At 40.2% G+C, this 16992-nt stretch overlaps 1 protein-coding gene across 1 annotated transcript in view; it reads right to left on the bottom strand.

The window, feature by feature from the left end:
• Positions 1-16992, bottom strand: part of poe (E3 ubiquitin-protein ligase-like protein poe) — a 797274-nt gene that overhangs the window by 65919 nt on the left and 714363 nt on the right. The window lies entirely within an intron of this gene.

Below are 16992 nucleotides of genomic sequence, written 5' to 3'. Positions count from 1 at the left end.
TGGCCAGATGTGTTGTACCAAGGAAGTTCAACACAGTTATATTCTTGATAATGTTCGACCACTGAGTGGAAACTCGTCGACGATCTCTCTTGATGGGAACATTTCCAAGAATTATCAGATTTTCTGTGCTGTCATTCCCACATCACGCAGTGTGTCTAAAGAACTGCAAAACTCTTTGTTTAAATATTGATGATTATCTGATTCTGAGCTGAAGCTGTTTAATAATGGAATTATTTGTGCAAAATGCCATCTAAGATATGCATAACATTCTTCGCCAGCCCCACATTTCTTCAGATCTGTAGCATGAATAATCCACACATCAGCTCTATAGAGGAAAACTGAAAATACCACTGTCACTTATCTTGTTAAAGCAGGGAGACAGTGAAGGTCTCAATATTGAATTTTGTGGTACATCATTTTTAATTGCAGTCTTAATAGAGCTAGCAAAGCAAGAGGTAGTATTGTATGGTGAGTCCTCAGTGAGAAGAATGAGCATTGCTGTCTAACAGTATAGCATGGGCATAGGTTGACAGCACGGATGAGTGAAGTGTGCGAGTACAGCAAGCGTAAAGATGCACCTACAACAAATTGGGCTGGAGGCAACTCTGATGGTGGCGGCAATAGTGGCAGTTCTTCTGGTAACAGGAGATGTAGAAGTGAATCCCGGACCAGCTGAAGCAATGAGTTGGGAAGACATGGAAAAGATTTGGGTAACAGAGAAGCCTGTCAGGCTGAACAAATGAGGGAGCTAATTCGTGAGCAGAATAATGAAGCGAGAAATGATAGACTGTGTAAAAGAAGACCTAAGAACTTATAACAAAAAAGGTGGTGGAGAACTCTGGTGCAGTAGAAAGACTGAAGGATAGGTGCTGGAAAGAGAATTGGAACAAGTCAAGAGGCAAAAGAAAATGATTATTCAGGAAACTACGAGAAAAAATACAAATGAAAAGGAAGATTTAAATTATTTGATGAGTAAAGTGTTGGATATTATAAATAATCATATAAAGGTAAAGAGGACATTGATGAAGTATACTACAGGCTTCAGAGAGTTAAAGGGAAAGGACCGATTAAAGTTAAGTTGATCTTGGCTCAGACGGCAAAGTCATCCTCAATGCTAAGAACTTAAAAGGAGAAAGGATTAGGGTGATAACAGATATTGATGACGAGACTGTTACGGAAGAGACATTCTTGCAATTTCATTTAGTAAAAGCTAGGAATTACGGACTAACGACAGACACAAGAGGCAAACAACTTATAGTAGGTGATGAGAAAGTGGTCACGAACTTGGACAATTACACAACTAAAAGAAAAAGATAAGCAGCTGAGTTCATCGCCTCATGAAGTGCTTCTGCAGCTGATAAAACAAGGAATCTGCCAGTCAGCTACCAGCGACCTTCATACTGCATGGCAGACAAACAGAAGAGAGCAGACAGATAAACAGGCAGTGGAGGGAAACGGACAACTAGCCGACAGTCGAGTAGACCTGACTCCAGAGCATAGTGGATCACCTGATGACGGAAGTATGGGTAGGGGATAGTGTGGGTAGTATTCTACCATGGAATACAAGTCGCCATTCATCTTCCTAAATATTAAAAATGCCGGGCTGAGTGGCTCAGACGGTTAAGGCGCTGGCCTTCTAACCCCAACTTGGCAGGTTCGATCCTGGCTCAGTCCGGTGGTATTTGAAGGTGCTCAAATACGACAGCCCCGTGTCGGTAGATTTACTGGCACGTTAAAGAACTCCTGCGAGACTAAATTCCGGCACCTCAGCGTCTCCGAAGACCTTAAAAAGTAGTTAGTGGGACGTAAAACAAATAGCATTATTATTATAAATATTAAAAATACTCCCAGGTCTAGGACACCCCCCCCCCCCTCTACAAAATATACTATGGGCACCCTTGACCAGGATATGAAGTACATTTTGAAGGTTTTAAAACTTATAACAAGACAAAGGGGTAGGAATGCTTGTATGGGCAGATATCCTGGTGGTATAGTAGTGTCGAGCGACGCTAAATAACTCGACCACCCATAGGGGCTAACTGCTTCGGGCGGATGAGCCCCTTTGGGTCGGGTGATGGTCCCCTCAGTGCAGGTTACCCATCATGGTACCCATCATCTGGGTCTTTGGCCCAATGGAAAAAGGGACGGAGGAACCTCGGTTTTTTTTTTTTTTGGTTCTCGTCGGTCGTGGAGGCGTGCGAGGTATTTTGAGTCTGCGGCAGTCCATTGCAGTCGTGGTACTACAACCTGCACGTTGCATTTCATTTGTGCCGTAGGATATAGTTCCGAGATCATGGTGTGTGGGTCACTTCCTTGCAGGCTGCGATTCACCTTAAACAAAATCCCGCTTGTGGCACTTTTTCCTGCTGACACCCCCTTCAACTCAAGTCCAACAGCGATGGGATAAGGATGGTGGAGGTAGGTTTTCGGGTGAAACTGGAAGCCTCTAGTTCAGACCTGCACGTTGGCAGCAGATGTGTGATGGTCGTCTTTCTGAGACCCCATTACTACTCAGGAATTCGGTCCTGCTTCTGTGTGCAGGCCTATTTAAGATCATCGCTGCCCACCCTGAATGGGGAAGGCCCTAGAAAATGTGGGGTGAACATCAGTAGGCACACTCAGTCAGCTGGGTCACCCCTTATGCGATCAAAAAGCGAAGATTACCAAAACTTTGATTATAGGAACCTGGAATGTTCAAACCCTGCTTAATTTGAAAGACAATAACAGACCTGAGAGAAGAACAGTGCTTGTCACCCTTGAGCTTGGACGAATGAACATTGATATTGCTGCCTTAAGTGAAACCAGACTGTCCAGCGAAGGTAATCTTGCAGAATTCAGCTCAGGCTACACAATCTTCTGGAAGGGAAACGATGAGGGAGAACACTGTATTCATCGTGTGGGATTCACTGTGAGGACCACATTGGTGAATGATTATCAGCTAACTCCAACCACTCTCAGTGAAAGAATTACGATTCTCCGAATCCCACTCTCCGGAGCCAAATCTACGACACTCATCTCCACATATGCTCCCACCTTGGATGCTGATGTAGAAGCTAATGACCAATTCTACAACCCGCTGAGCACTACCATCACCAAAGTACCACCAAGAGACAAACTCTTACTAGTTGGCAATTTCAACGCCAGAGTTGGTAAAGATCACCAATTATGGGGCAATGTGATGTGAAAACATGGACTTGACAACTGTAATGCCAATGGTCTACTGCTCCTTGGTTTATGTGCTGAACACGAACTCTTCATTACATACTCAGTTCCACCTACCTAATCGCTACAAGACCACTTGGATGCATCCTTGCTTAAAGCACTGGCACATCCTTGACTATATCATCACCAGGCAATGTGATAAAAAAGATGTCCTTGTTACAAAGACCGCAAGAAACGTTGATGACTGCTGGACAGATCATAAGCGCCTTCTTTTTTCTTTTCTTTTCTTTTTTCTTTCTTTCTTTCTTTCTTTTTTTTCCTTCTTTTTTTTTGCAAGTTGCTTTATGTCGCACCGACAGAGATAGGTCTTATGGAGACAATGGGACAGGAAAGGGCTAGAAATGGGAAGGAAGCGGCCGTGGCCTTAATTAAGGTACAGCCCCAGCATTTGCCTGGTGTGAAAATAGGAAACTACGGAAAACCATCTGCAGGGCTGCCAACAGTGGGGTTCGAACCCGCTATCTCCCAAATACTGGATACTGGCCACACTTAAGTGACTGCAGCTATCGAGCTCGGTCATAAGCTCCTTTTTTCCCGGTTGAGAATCTCAATCTATTGCAAACCAAAAAGATCCATCCACAACCCGCCCAGAAAGAAATTCGATACTTCTAAACTTCAAATTTAATCCATTGCTACAGATTACAGAAATGCAATCTCAAACAAACTGGCTAATCATCCACTCAGTAGTGATAGTACAAATCAGGAATGGGCCACACTTCAGAAGGTCATCACTGAGTCAGCTGAGGAAACAATTGGTTTTGTGAGAAAAAAAAGGCAGGAGTGGTTTGATGAAAATAATGAAGAAATTATAATGCCTGATCAATGCCAAATGAGAAGCCTATCTATCCTATCTTCAAGATCCGTCTTCCACTGTGAAGAAATCACATTTCCTGGAATTTAAAGGAAAATGTCAGGCACAAATTAGGGATATCAAGAATCAATGGTGGCAACAAAAAGCTGAAGACCTGCAAAGACTATCTGATGCCTGTGACCTGCAAAACTTCTATGCTGGCATAAAGGAGATATATGGTCCAATTCGAACTTCATCAGGGTCATTGAAGACTGCCGAAGGAACATTTCTCTGCGCTTCTAAATCGTGTCTCCAATGTCGCTGAGGACTTTATTTCGTAATGTCCCTCAGCAGCTTCAACAACCATGGATGGCAGTTCCACCTACATACAGAGACTTCACCAAAGAACTCAATCAACTAAAACCAAGAAAGGCTCCTGGGCTTTATAACATTCCTAAGGAACTGATACAAAATGGAGGTATACCCTTGAAGACTAGACTTTTCACACTCATCCTCTTGATTTGGGAAACTCGAGAAGTACCAGACGACTTAAAGAATACTACCATCATCACTATCTTCAAGAAAAGCGATCATAGTGTATGTGGGAACTACCGCGGTATATCGCTTTTGTCAACTGCAAGTAAAATTCTCACAAGAATTCTTTTAAACCGGCTCCCAGTTATCTCAGATCCTGAGTCTCAATGTGGTTTCCGAACCTCCAGAGGCACAACAGATATGATCTTCTGTGCTAGACAACTCCAGGAAAAATGGAGACAGCAACAGCAGCCTCTGTATTTAGTTTTCTATGATCTGGAAAAAGCCTCTGATTCAGTACTAAGATCAGCTATGTAGAAAGAATTGAGACATTTTGGATGTCCTGAACGTTACGTGGAATTGGTTCAAGCTCTTCATGACGGCATGTCTAGACAGGTTCTTCATGATAACTCAGTATCAGATTCATTTCCAATCACTCATGGATTGAAACAAGGCTGTGTGCTTGCTCCTACACTCTTTGCACTGTACATGGCTGCCATGCTGCATGAATCATCTGCTAACAACTTAGGCATGGAGATTAAATTTCGTTTTGATGGAGGCCTTTTCAATCTGGCAAGAATTCGCTCACAAAGACATACTCTGGTTACCCGAGTGACAGAACTGCAGTATGCCGATGACACCGCATCACCTGCTCTAACACCTGCAGAACTACAACAGTCAGTCAAATCCTTTAAAACTGCATGTGATCGCTTTTGTCTTGTCATTAATGCAAAAAACAAAAACAAACACACAAAGGTACTTGTACAACCTGCCCCAGGAGTAAATCTTCCTGGGTTCAGTATCTCCATCTTAGACACAACACTGGAACAGGTTGATTGATCACTTTTCATATCTTGGAAGCATCTTGTCTAAATGGTGTACCTGCGAACAAGACGTTGATAAAAGAATTGGGGTTGCTCATGCAGCATTCAGACAGTTAATGCACTGAGTCTTCATGAATAATGACCAAAAACTGCATACCAACCCCATGGTGTACAAAGCTGTTGTCATTTCCACGCTGCTGTATGGCTGTGAAACTTGGACTTTCTATCGCCGTGGTATCAAAAAACTTGAGCGCTTCCACCAACAGAAAATGAGATTCATCTTTAATATTAAGTGGGAGTACAATGTGACCAACACGGCAGTTCTCGACAAAGTGCAGCTAAATAGCATTGAGGCAACAATCATCACTCATCAACTGAGATGGTTAGGCCATGTTCACCGCATGCGTGATACCAGGCTTCCCCGCCAAATTCTTTATGGTGAACTTTGCTCTGGCAGTAGACCTCATGGAGCCTCTTTAAGCATTTTAAGGACCAGCTGAAACACATCATGAAGAACATAGTATAGATATACAGATATGGGAAGAATGTGCTGTGGACCATTCCCAATGGCGCTGTCAACTTGTTTGAAAGAGAACGCCGCAGCCATCAAGAGGCCAAGCGACAAGCAAGAAAACTCCATCAATTACAACCCTGCCTTCTTCCATCCATTCAGTGGGATTTGTGTGGTCATATGTTTTATGCCAGGATTGGTCTGTTAATCATCGCAAACACATCCATAAACTGAGTTGAACTGGTCAATGTATGCAGGAAGAAGTTATATATAGTCGGATCGAGTTACAGCTGACGATGAGTAATCTTAATAATGGGAGAAATAAAGAGAAAATCGAAAGTATAGAAAGAGATACTTTGGGTAAAAACAAGGATGAAACAGAAGGGGGATGTTAACCCATGCTTCGGTTTTATTTACAACCCTCCCGAGGGCTCGACATTTGCAAACAAAAATTTTTTCACTCAGCATTAGAAATAAACAGAATAAAGAATGTACATTAGGACAGAGGTATTGTGATAATGAGGGACTTCAATGCGAGGATTGCAGACCAAAAAGCAGTATATTGTAAAAAGGCAGAGGAAATAAGATCAAGGTCATAATAGTCAAGATCAAGGTCATAATAATGGCAAAAAACTTATTAGAACTATGTGGCACAGAAGAACTATTTTGAATGAGTGGTGACCAGGAGATGAAAGGGATAATTTACCGTTCATAACAGAAACGGGAGGCAGTGCTATTGACTTATTATTATGTTCAAAGAAGGCCTTACCACTCATCAAGTGGATAAATGTTAAAGAATGGGGAGAATCTCATTACTTACCCATAATTATAAATGTGATATGTAAGGAGGAAAATACAGGGTGTATTTTGAAATGAATTTTAGAGAGAGATTACTGCCCAAGTTTATATGGAGAAAAGACCTTACCACAGAATTCAAGGTATATTTTGAAGGGAGACCTATAGAAATTATTAAGACAGGAATAAAGCTCGTGACCGAAAATAACAAAGTAGATTAGGCAGTAAAGAAAAAGGAAAAGACTAGTATTGATAGCAGGATATAAGATCCATGTATAGGGGTTAATAATAAAAAAAAAATTAAAAAAAAATAAAAGAGAGAGAGAGAGAGCGGGGGGTACAATGAAGAATAAAAAACTGAATTAATGAAAGCACTAAATACATTTGGAATAGTAGGAGGGTATGAATCAAGCACTGCACTCTGTATTAAAAGAAAAGGGTAAAAAAGAATTATTGGTAATAACAAAAGACTTGTGGCAAAAGAAACAAATTGATAACTTAAATAGAGATGCTAAGAATAAATCAAATCTGTAGAGATAGGAAAGATATAACCCAGATAAATATAAAGAGCCCCATACATGCGCAGACTTAGTCGGAGGTAAGTCAGCGCAAACCAGTCTCTTCAGACATGTCTCCGTGTGTATGGCCGATAAGTCTGCCGACAAAAAGTCTACAGGCAAGTCTCTGACATTCTGGCGCTGCTTGAATTCAGCGGGAGACTTTGCGACGAAAGTGCTATCTCTGTCTTGTGGCAGAAAATGTAAACGTGGTAACCTACAGATATGGAACTGCAGTCTTTTTTTGTGCGTCTTTTTCGTGCAGAGCACTACATTATGTCCAAGTAACAACTTATCTTCTATACCGACTATCTAATTAATTTCAATCTATATACATTTTCCATGCACTTGCTGGCGAGATGTAGTGTTTACAGTGCACTATGTCTTCTGGTATGGGCTATATCAAATTTGTTACTTTCATTGACCTGTCTCAGTCTCATCCTTGGCTTTGACAATATGAAAGTGACTGAGGTATGAGTGATGCTAGTAATACCATTCCTTATGCAGCCAGTCCCTGCTATGAATGGTGTGAAAATATTGCTCATAGGGTCGGTTGGTGCAGGTGTTTCAGTGGGCTTGGCAGACTGATATGTAATAGCAACGGCTGGCTTGGTGAGGAAAGCAATGGGAAACTACCTCACTCCTCATTTCCCTAGTACGCCTCTTCAGTGACGCCTAGGCTATTTATGACAGCTGTTGGCGGAGCTGCAGAGGATCAAACCAGCCTTCGGGCTGGATACCCAACATACATACATTTTCCAACCATCCGAAGCGCATAATCTTAAACAGAAAGCCGCTGAGCGCGTCGTATTAAACTTCGTAATCTATAATCTTCATTTCCGTATTGACAAATGCACAATTAAAAATAGGAGAGGATTTCCACCAATCAATACTTATTTATTGTATATATTAAACTACAGGACCGGTTTCGACCTCATATTCAAGGTCATCTTCAGCTGAACCATATATACATATTAATATAATGAAGCTTTGATTAAGATTGTGGTGTTGAAGGAATGTCATATTATGATGATGTACATTTAGTTACATACAAATGGGGCACGTCTTAGCGTGAGCTGGCGTATATGTCATTCTGTGCAATATTGCAACTGTATGTCTAAAATGTTGAAGGTCTTAAAACTAGTGTATAAAACACGTCTTTTCCTAAACTAACTTATATATATGTACAAGATAAAAACAATACATAAAAACACTTCATGTACATGAACATTCGTTCTTGCTTGGTGGTCAATACATCGACTAACTTCCGTATTTAAGTCTTATTCACAGTTGTACACTTCAGCTGCTATTCTTAGAGTTTGTAAAATTGCATGGATAAAAGTTTTGTCTTCCTGTGCGTATGTGAGATAAAACACTTTCAATTTAAAAAGGGGTGCCAAATGTATGGATGAAATTGAAGTAAAATATGTTCAGCTCTGCTGTGTGTGTTGCCCTTTTATAAGAACCAATTCATGTTTTCTTATTGGCGTCCGTAAGTTTGGGTGACATTGGTTTCAAAGTAGTGGCTCCTTTCCCATTTGTAGCTGTGCAATGATGTTATGTTAATCTGTGGGAAGATAAGATTGAGTTATAAGTGATATTGTGCGGAGGAATGTCTAAGGGTTATGTGTGTGAATTAGAATATGTACTTACTGTTGTTGGTGTAGCTGAGTTGTGTTTGACATGCGAGCTTGTAATGTACTACTTCGTGTTCTTCTTGGGCTTATGCTAGCTGCTGTGAGGGGCACCCTTTTTAAATTGAAAGTGTTTTATCTCACATACGCACAGGAAGACAAAACTTTTATCCATGCAATTTTACAAACTCTAAGAATAGCAGCTGAAGTGTACAACTGTGAATAAGACTTAAATACGGAAGTTAGTCGATGTATTGACCACCAAGCAAGAACGAATGTTCATGTACATGAAGTGTTTTTATGTATTGTTTTTATCTTGTACATATATATAAGTTAGTTTAGGAAAAGACGTGTTTTATACACTAGTTTTAAGACCTTCAACATTTTAGACATACAGTTGCAATATTGCACAGAATGACATATACGCCAGCTCACGCTAAGACGTGCCCCATTTGTATGTAACTAAATGTACATCATCATCATATGACATTCCTTCAACACCACAATCTTAATCAAAGCTTCATTATATTAATATGTATATATGGTTCAGCTGAAGACGACCTTGAATATGAGGTCGAAACCGGTCCTGTAGTTTAATATATACAATAAATAAGTATTGATTGGTGGAAATCCTCTCCTATTTTTAATTGTATTAAACTTCCTCTGTAAATAATCATTTAGTCTGAGTGTGTGTGGGCAACTGCGTACTTCTGACTTACCTCCCGGAGGCAAGTCTGTGCAGGTAAGTATTCCAGAAATCTGCGCGTGTATGGGGCCCTTAAGTCATGGAAAAAGGATCAAAGACTTAAAAAAAGGAACTGTTAAGTTGTGAGGATTGTTGGAAACAGGATGTAGAGGGGATTGGAGTGCACTACTAGGCCTAATTTAAATAAGAAAATTTCAGCTGATGAAGTAAAAGAATTATTAGAGAAAAGATGGAAGTGGAAATCAAGAGCAATTTCAGGTATCAACAATGAATTCTGGAAGGAAGTAAGCAATAACAGCTTTATCCTAGCTCGTGCAGACAAAATATTAAAAAATATTTTTGAGGGAGCAAGATTCCCAAAAACATTGCAAGAAGGAATCATCTGTCATGAACATAAGAAACGTGGGGAAAGATCCAATCCAAGTAACTATAGAGGGATAATGATGTTAGATTCCTTAAGCAAGATATATACAGGGATATTGGTGAAAAGACTAATGAATTAGGTAGAGGAGTACTCGATCCTGTTGAGACTCCAATCGGGATTCAGAAAGGGAATGACAACCAGTGATAGTAAAGATAGTAAAAGATAGTAAAAACAATAACAGATAAATATACTGTAAATAAGGTTGTAGGGTATGTAACATATACAATAAAACCTCGTCAAGACGTTTCAGCAGAGGACAAGGAAAAATGTGTTAAGCGAGAAAATGTACTACTGAATATATGAAAATACTAAGACACAATTTTTTTCTGACACGAGGGCATGAATTGAATTGAATTGAGACAATGAATTGAAGGTTACTCATTCGACCATGTGCTACTGCAAGGAATGACTTTAGCCGCCATTTTGAATCCAACGATTCGACCAACTCGAGTAATCAAGTCGAAACTCAAAGGTGCGAGTTTCAACATTCGTGACCTCAGCACGCTTAAAGATGCTGATGCCAGTCCACTTTCTGACAAATTTTAATTTTGTCTTCATCAGTAAGGAATTTCACTACATTTCCCATATCATAAGACTATCGTAAGACAAATATGCATTATAGGCTATCATGCGACAAATATTTGCTACACTTCACTGTACCACCCAACATAAAATAAATTTTTAACTTCTGAATGGAATGTGAAATACAAGCACAAACAAGCTCACTGTGTTATTCAGCAATCTCGCTGCTAACTGGCAAGTTTCCCGAAGATGCAACTTATCCTGTGAAGTTTATGAATTCAAAGCCTTTTCCCGTCATCATGCAACTGTTGCGACCGCTCTTGCCAGAGTTGGAAATCACGTTTCTTTCACAGGGGATGAAAAAAGAAAATTCAGGACTACAAAAAATGTGATTTTACTAAGCGGTAATAGCGAAAAATTCGTGACCTGATAAGTGAAGTATTTTTACATAGACTCAATACAATGATTTCAAATTTATGATGTGCTAAGCAGGAAAATGTGTTGATGAGGAATGCACTAACAAGGTTTCACTGTATTTCAAACATTATTGTAATAGGAAATGGAATATCTTTGTTATTTTGTAGTATGATCAAAACTAACTACATGTAACAACTGTAATTTAGATTACAATAAACAAATACACTCTCCCCAGTTGGTGGTTATCCATGACTGGGAGAGAAGAGCATTCTTTCATTCATTCATTCATTCATTTTTAATGGGTCAATAGTCTGAATGAGTAGTAGTGACAATGTTTATATCAATACATTCATAATAAACTCATTATGCCTCAACACTGGGCACACAACACTTTATGATATTGTAAATTTATTGGCTCATCTACGAATTCCACAGAGGCAATAAAACCGAGAATTCTGAAGAAGTAAATTAAATCTACGTGACAATCCCTCAATAAAACATTATTGGCAGTGCATTTTCACAACACTGAGGGAATCGTAGTCTTCAGGTCTGTTATGGTTAATTAAGCCAAGGAACTGAAGGATGGAATGAGAATCTCAAATACTGTCATGTTTTCTCACCAGGTTTGAAAATCATTGTAGAATAAGGAAAAAATAGTTACATAAAGGGAGAAAATTGGCACAAATGAATCATGTTTAGAAGCTTTTAGAATATCACTCTCCTTTCTGATCAGATGAGGCCGGTTCGTTTTGGAAATATTTACCAATGTACAAAAGAAAGTTACTGGTTGCGGAAGTTCATTTACATGCCAGTAAATCTACAGACACAGGTCTGATGTATTTGAGCACCTTCAAATACCACCAGACTGAGCTGTGATTAAATCTGCCAAGTTGTACCAGAAGGCCAGCCCCTCAACCGCCTGAGCCGCTCAGCTCTGCACATACATTAACATTAAAAAATAAAACAAAGCTGTGCCATGAGATATAAATCCAATGAGTGCATCACAATTTGTGTTTCAGCAGTACCTCTGGCAGGGGTCGAAAAATACCGGGTGCCCAGTCGCCATGGCGCCTGAAAATTTTTACCTGGCGCCTGAATTTTCAAATTCGGTTTAGAAAATCTATTTTTTGAAATCCGGAGTTCCCGTACATATACTTTCCCATTACTTTACAAAGTAACAAGTCGTGTGGTGTTTCACGGTTTTTTATGTAGCTCATATATTCTAATATGGGCAATAAACATTTTCTGTGCTTTTGGCAGAGTCTTGAATTCTGTAATTGCTCTTCGTACCTTGGAACTGGACGTTTCAGTTCTGCGCGGGAGCTGCCTAGCGGTCATGGGAGATATCGTTGTAACCCGTCAAACAAGTATCCTTTCATGTGAACATATCGTAACACATTGAGTTCTATTACAGATGATCAGCTATCGGTAGCCGAGTACAAAGATCAGACCAGAGTTGTGGAGAAATTCAGAGAACTACTACGTTAAATAATTCCACAAACATTTTTTTTACCGCCATCCTTCCCGTGACTAGCCGTTCCTCAACTATTGCCGCCAAAGCAGTGCAGATACTGTAAATTCCCGTGGAATTCATTCTTTGCATTTAGAACATACGGAATGACGTGTTTATCAATTCTTGTATTTTCACCGAACAATATTTATTCTTTTAATTTAATTACAGCATTTTGGTACTGAACAGTTTGCACTTTATAAATACGATTGTTTTTATTCCTGTGCGTGTATAGAAAATTGGCAACGTAGCGTCAGACATCGAAGCCCGCAACTCGGAAGCCATTTAACGCTGGCGTATATCTCGTTTCTGTGCTATACTGGAGAAAATTGGCAAACTGAAACGAACAAAACCGCACAAATTGACTGATGCGAGTAACAAACAGTGTACTCTTTCAGATTTCTTCGTAAGTAGGGCCCGTAAACGTAACGCAAAGTGATACAGAAGGGAGTGAATATGAGGAAACACTTAATGGAAGTGCCGACTGTAGATTTCAGGATGACAATGACCAGCGTGAAATTTATGGTGTTCAAGACAATGATAGGTCAAACATCAAAAATACGTCGAAATTTCAATTTTCAGGCAAACGGAAATTTCAGCACTTTCAGCGAAGTGCGTAAAGAAAATGAATGCTAATATGTCACAGCATATGAATGCATTGCTCATGGCATCTTATCATATTGCAAAAAATAACAGACCCTACACTGATTTTGAAGGTTTGGTTACATTGTTAAGCAAGCTGAATGTTACCGATTCAGAGAAGTATGAGAATGATACATAATGCAGAGAATCGTAGCTTGAATGACTACGTGGCTGTGCTATGAAGAAGGAATTGCGAAATGTAAATTATGCAGTAACTTTCGTAGTATTGCCGACAAACATTCTAAAGGTGTATCCGGATTTTCAGGACCATTTAAACTGGAAATGTTTAAAACATACTATCCTATAAAATCCTATCCTCACTCGAAGTGTCCGGAGGCTGAAAAAAATGGCGTAACAGTCCCAAAGGGCCTTGGCCTACCAAGCGACCGCTGCTCAGCCCGGAGGCCTGCAGATTATGAGGTGTCGTGCGGTCAGCACGACGAATCCTCTTGGCCGTTATCCTTGGCTTTCTTGACCGGGGCCGCCATCTCACCGTCAGATAGCTCCTTAATTGTAATCATGTAGAGAGAGTGGACCTCGAACCAGCCTTCAGATCCGGGTCAAAATCCGTAACCTGGCCGGGAATTGAACCCGGGACCTCCGAGTAAGAGGCAGGCACGCTACCACTACACCGCGGGGCCGGCAGGAGGCTGAAAGTTTCATGAAAAATCCCGAATGTGCACTTTTAGTGAGGTGCGTCAAGAAAATGAATGCTAATATGTTACAGCATATGAATGCATTGTTCATAGCATCTTATCATACAGCAAAAAAAAAAAAAAAAAAACCAGACCCTACACTGATTTTGAAGGTTGGTTTGCATTGTTAAGCAAGTTGAATGTTACTGGTGGGAAATCAAACAGGCACATGTAGTGTAATTTTAAAAGACGCTGACCTTGGAGGTGACTGGTGATTATTTGGGTTAGTATCTCTTTAAAATATAAATTTCCATTCTTATATGAACTGAGACTATACGACTTAAGGCCACATTTCAAAAATAATACGTAGCTTGATCCTAGTCTAACCTGTGGTGTTCATAATGTATATTTGCGAAAAATGTGCTGGCTCCTGATAAAAAGGGGCTGGCTACTGAATTATTTCAATTTTCTTCTACCCCTGACCTCTGGTGAATACAAGCTGAAGCATAAGAAAGTTTGCAAACCCAAGATCATTTAACACATACAAGGCAAAAATGTTGAAGTCAATTATTTTGGACAGAAAAGCATATGAAACAAAATTTTCCTATAATGGCCAAATGGAAAATCTGTCGGTACTGTAGGAAGCATACTGTTCTACAGAGCATGCCATTTTATAATACACTACTCATATTTATCTTTCTGTGAAATCATCATCATAGACCAACGCTAGTCAATCTACAATCTAATCAAAGTAAACCATTTAGTTCCACCTTGTCGTTACTTTTACAGTATTTTTTATTATGCTGAGTTCCGTACATGTTTCAAGAACCTAATTATTCTCTTCTTCAGCGGCTGTTTAATCTACCAATCACTTCGAGGACTTGCTAACATCACTACCTTTTCTTGCCTAATAAATACATTACAATAGGCATACATTATCATCATTTTACATTTTACAGTTCCAGTTTCCCGGGTACTGTTGGTGAGCTGCTTCCATTCTGTCTTATTGAAATACGTTCTATTGTTAATGACGTCCTCCAGTGTCCTTCCCCGATCTGCAATGCCCATCTTTACAATGTCCAACCAGTGTGTTCTTGGCCTTCCCACCATCTGTTTCCCTGCCACATGTCTCTCCAAGGTAACACATGCTGTCTTTGTTGGCTCCATCCTCATTACATGCCCAAACCACCTCAGTCTGGACATGCTCACCCGATCTAACAATGATGTCTCAATCCCAGCTTTCTTCCTAACCACATCATTCCTTAACTTGTCCAGTATAGTTTTTTGAATTGTGGACCTAAGGAACTTCCATCTCGGATGTCTGCAACCTTCATGAGTCTTTCTTAGTGAGGGTGCAGGTTTCAATACCATAGGTTAAGATTGGTATGAAGTACTGATTGATCAACACCAGCTTTGATTTTGTTGGTATTTTGGGATCCCAGAGGAGTGTTCGTACTTGCTGGTAAAAGTGGGAGCTCTTCTGTACTCTATTTGCCACCTTCTTTGTGGCCAGTGTATCTCGACATATTACACTGCTGAGGTATGTAAAGCTTTCCACACTTTCTAGTGAATGGTTTCCTAGCATGATGTTTGCTGGTCGTCCCTCTCTGTTTATTGCCATCACTACTGTTTTGAGTTTGCTTATTTTGAGATTGAACTCCTGGAACTTAACCTTCCATTCATTGAGTCTCGACTGTACTTCTTCCTCAGTTTCTCCTCATATCGTATCATCAGTGAAGGCCACTGCATTTAGTTCACCAGAGGTTTTCTTTATATTCTTCATTATGTCATTCATAATGGTGGTAAACAATAACGGGGATAATGCACTGCCTTGCTGGACTGCACTTTGGGGTCTTGAACCAGGATGGATATCCGTCACCCAATGGCACACAACTGGTACAGTTCTCGTACAGCATCTGCACTTTCCTCACCAGTCCCCCTGACACATTCCTTTCTCTCAGGCATTCCCATATCTTCTCTCTTGCAATGCTGTCATATGTCTTGTCAATGTCAAGGAAAACCATAAACAGATCTTTGTCGTTTTCCCAATACTTTTCTATTAACATACAGGCACTGAAGATTAGGTCTGTCGTGGACCTGTTAGGCCTGAAGCCATACTGTTCCTCTTCAAACTGTGGCTCTAAGATGACTCTCAATCTGCTCTCCAAGATTTTCTTGAGAATCTTCAGCCCATGAGAAAGGAGTGTTATTCTCCAGTAGTTGGAGCATTTTCAGCGATTTCCATTCTTAAACAGGGGGATAATGACACCCTTGCTCCAATCAGTAGGTATCCTGCCATTTTTCCAAACTGCATTGAGCACTCTGTGTAGCCACTGTAAACCCTGGACTCCTGCTGCTTTAATCATGTCCGTGCTGACTTCATCAATTCCTGTGGATTTCCCCTGCGGCATCTTCTTAAGGGCTCCTTTTATTTCTGCCCATGTAACGGGAGGTTCCCCTATGAAGATTTCAACTACTGGTTCTTTTGTTCTCTGATCTGCTTCTGTCCTGTTCAATAGGCGATCAAAATGATTCCTCAGAACCTCTCTGATGTCCTCTTCTTTCCTGGCCAGGTTTCCATTAGGATCCTCAATTGCTTTGATGGTTTCAACTGCATTCCTTTTGTTTTTGATCACTCTGAACAATAGTTTCATATTGCCTCTGCTGTCTTCCTTCAGTTTTTGAGTAAATTTCTCCTCTTCTACTAATATTTTAACTCTCAATTTCTTGTCCCAGTAAACATGATCGAGGTCTCTGATCTTCCCCTCGTCCTTTACCTGTTCTGGCTTGGATTTCTCTCTATCTCATTATCTTTGTGCCATGTTCCTTTCCTTTATTGAAAATGTTACTCTTTCATTCCACCAGGGTGTCTGTTTTTCCCTTATTCTTGCACTTGTCTTCCCACAAACCTCTATTGCTTCTTTTATCAAGGTGTTTTAAAATTTTGTCCACTCTACCTCACCACTCTCCACTTCTTCTGTAGGCAGTTGTCCTCTTATATGGTCCTGATAGTTGGCCCTTCTTCTAATCTGTTATAGTTCCCACACCTTAATCTTAGGTAATTTCCTGGTTGTTATCTTTGGTACATTAATGTCTTTCAGATCTGCTACTAATAACCGGGGGTCACTATCGAGGTTTTCACTTGGAATCACCTTGACATCAGTCACAAGTCTACTTCTTTCTTTATCTGTAATGACATAGTCAATGAGCGTCTTGCTCTTTCCATCCCAGCTGTAACGGGTAATAATGTGACTGACTTATGTTGAACC

The sequence above is a fragment of the Anabrus simplex genome, chromosome 1, assembly GCF_040414725.1.
Source record: "Anabrus simplex isolate iqAnaSimp1 chromosome 1, ASM4041472v1, whole genome shotgun sequence".
In the NCBI taxonomy this organism is placed as follows: domain Eukaryota; kingdom Metazoa; phylum Arthropoda; class Insecta; order Orthoptera; family Tettigoniidae; genus Anabrus; species Anabrus simplex.
This window is presented reverse-complemented; position numbering and strand designations above follow the sequence as displayed.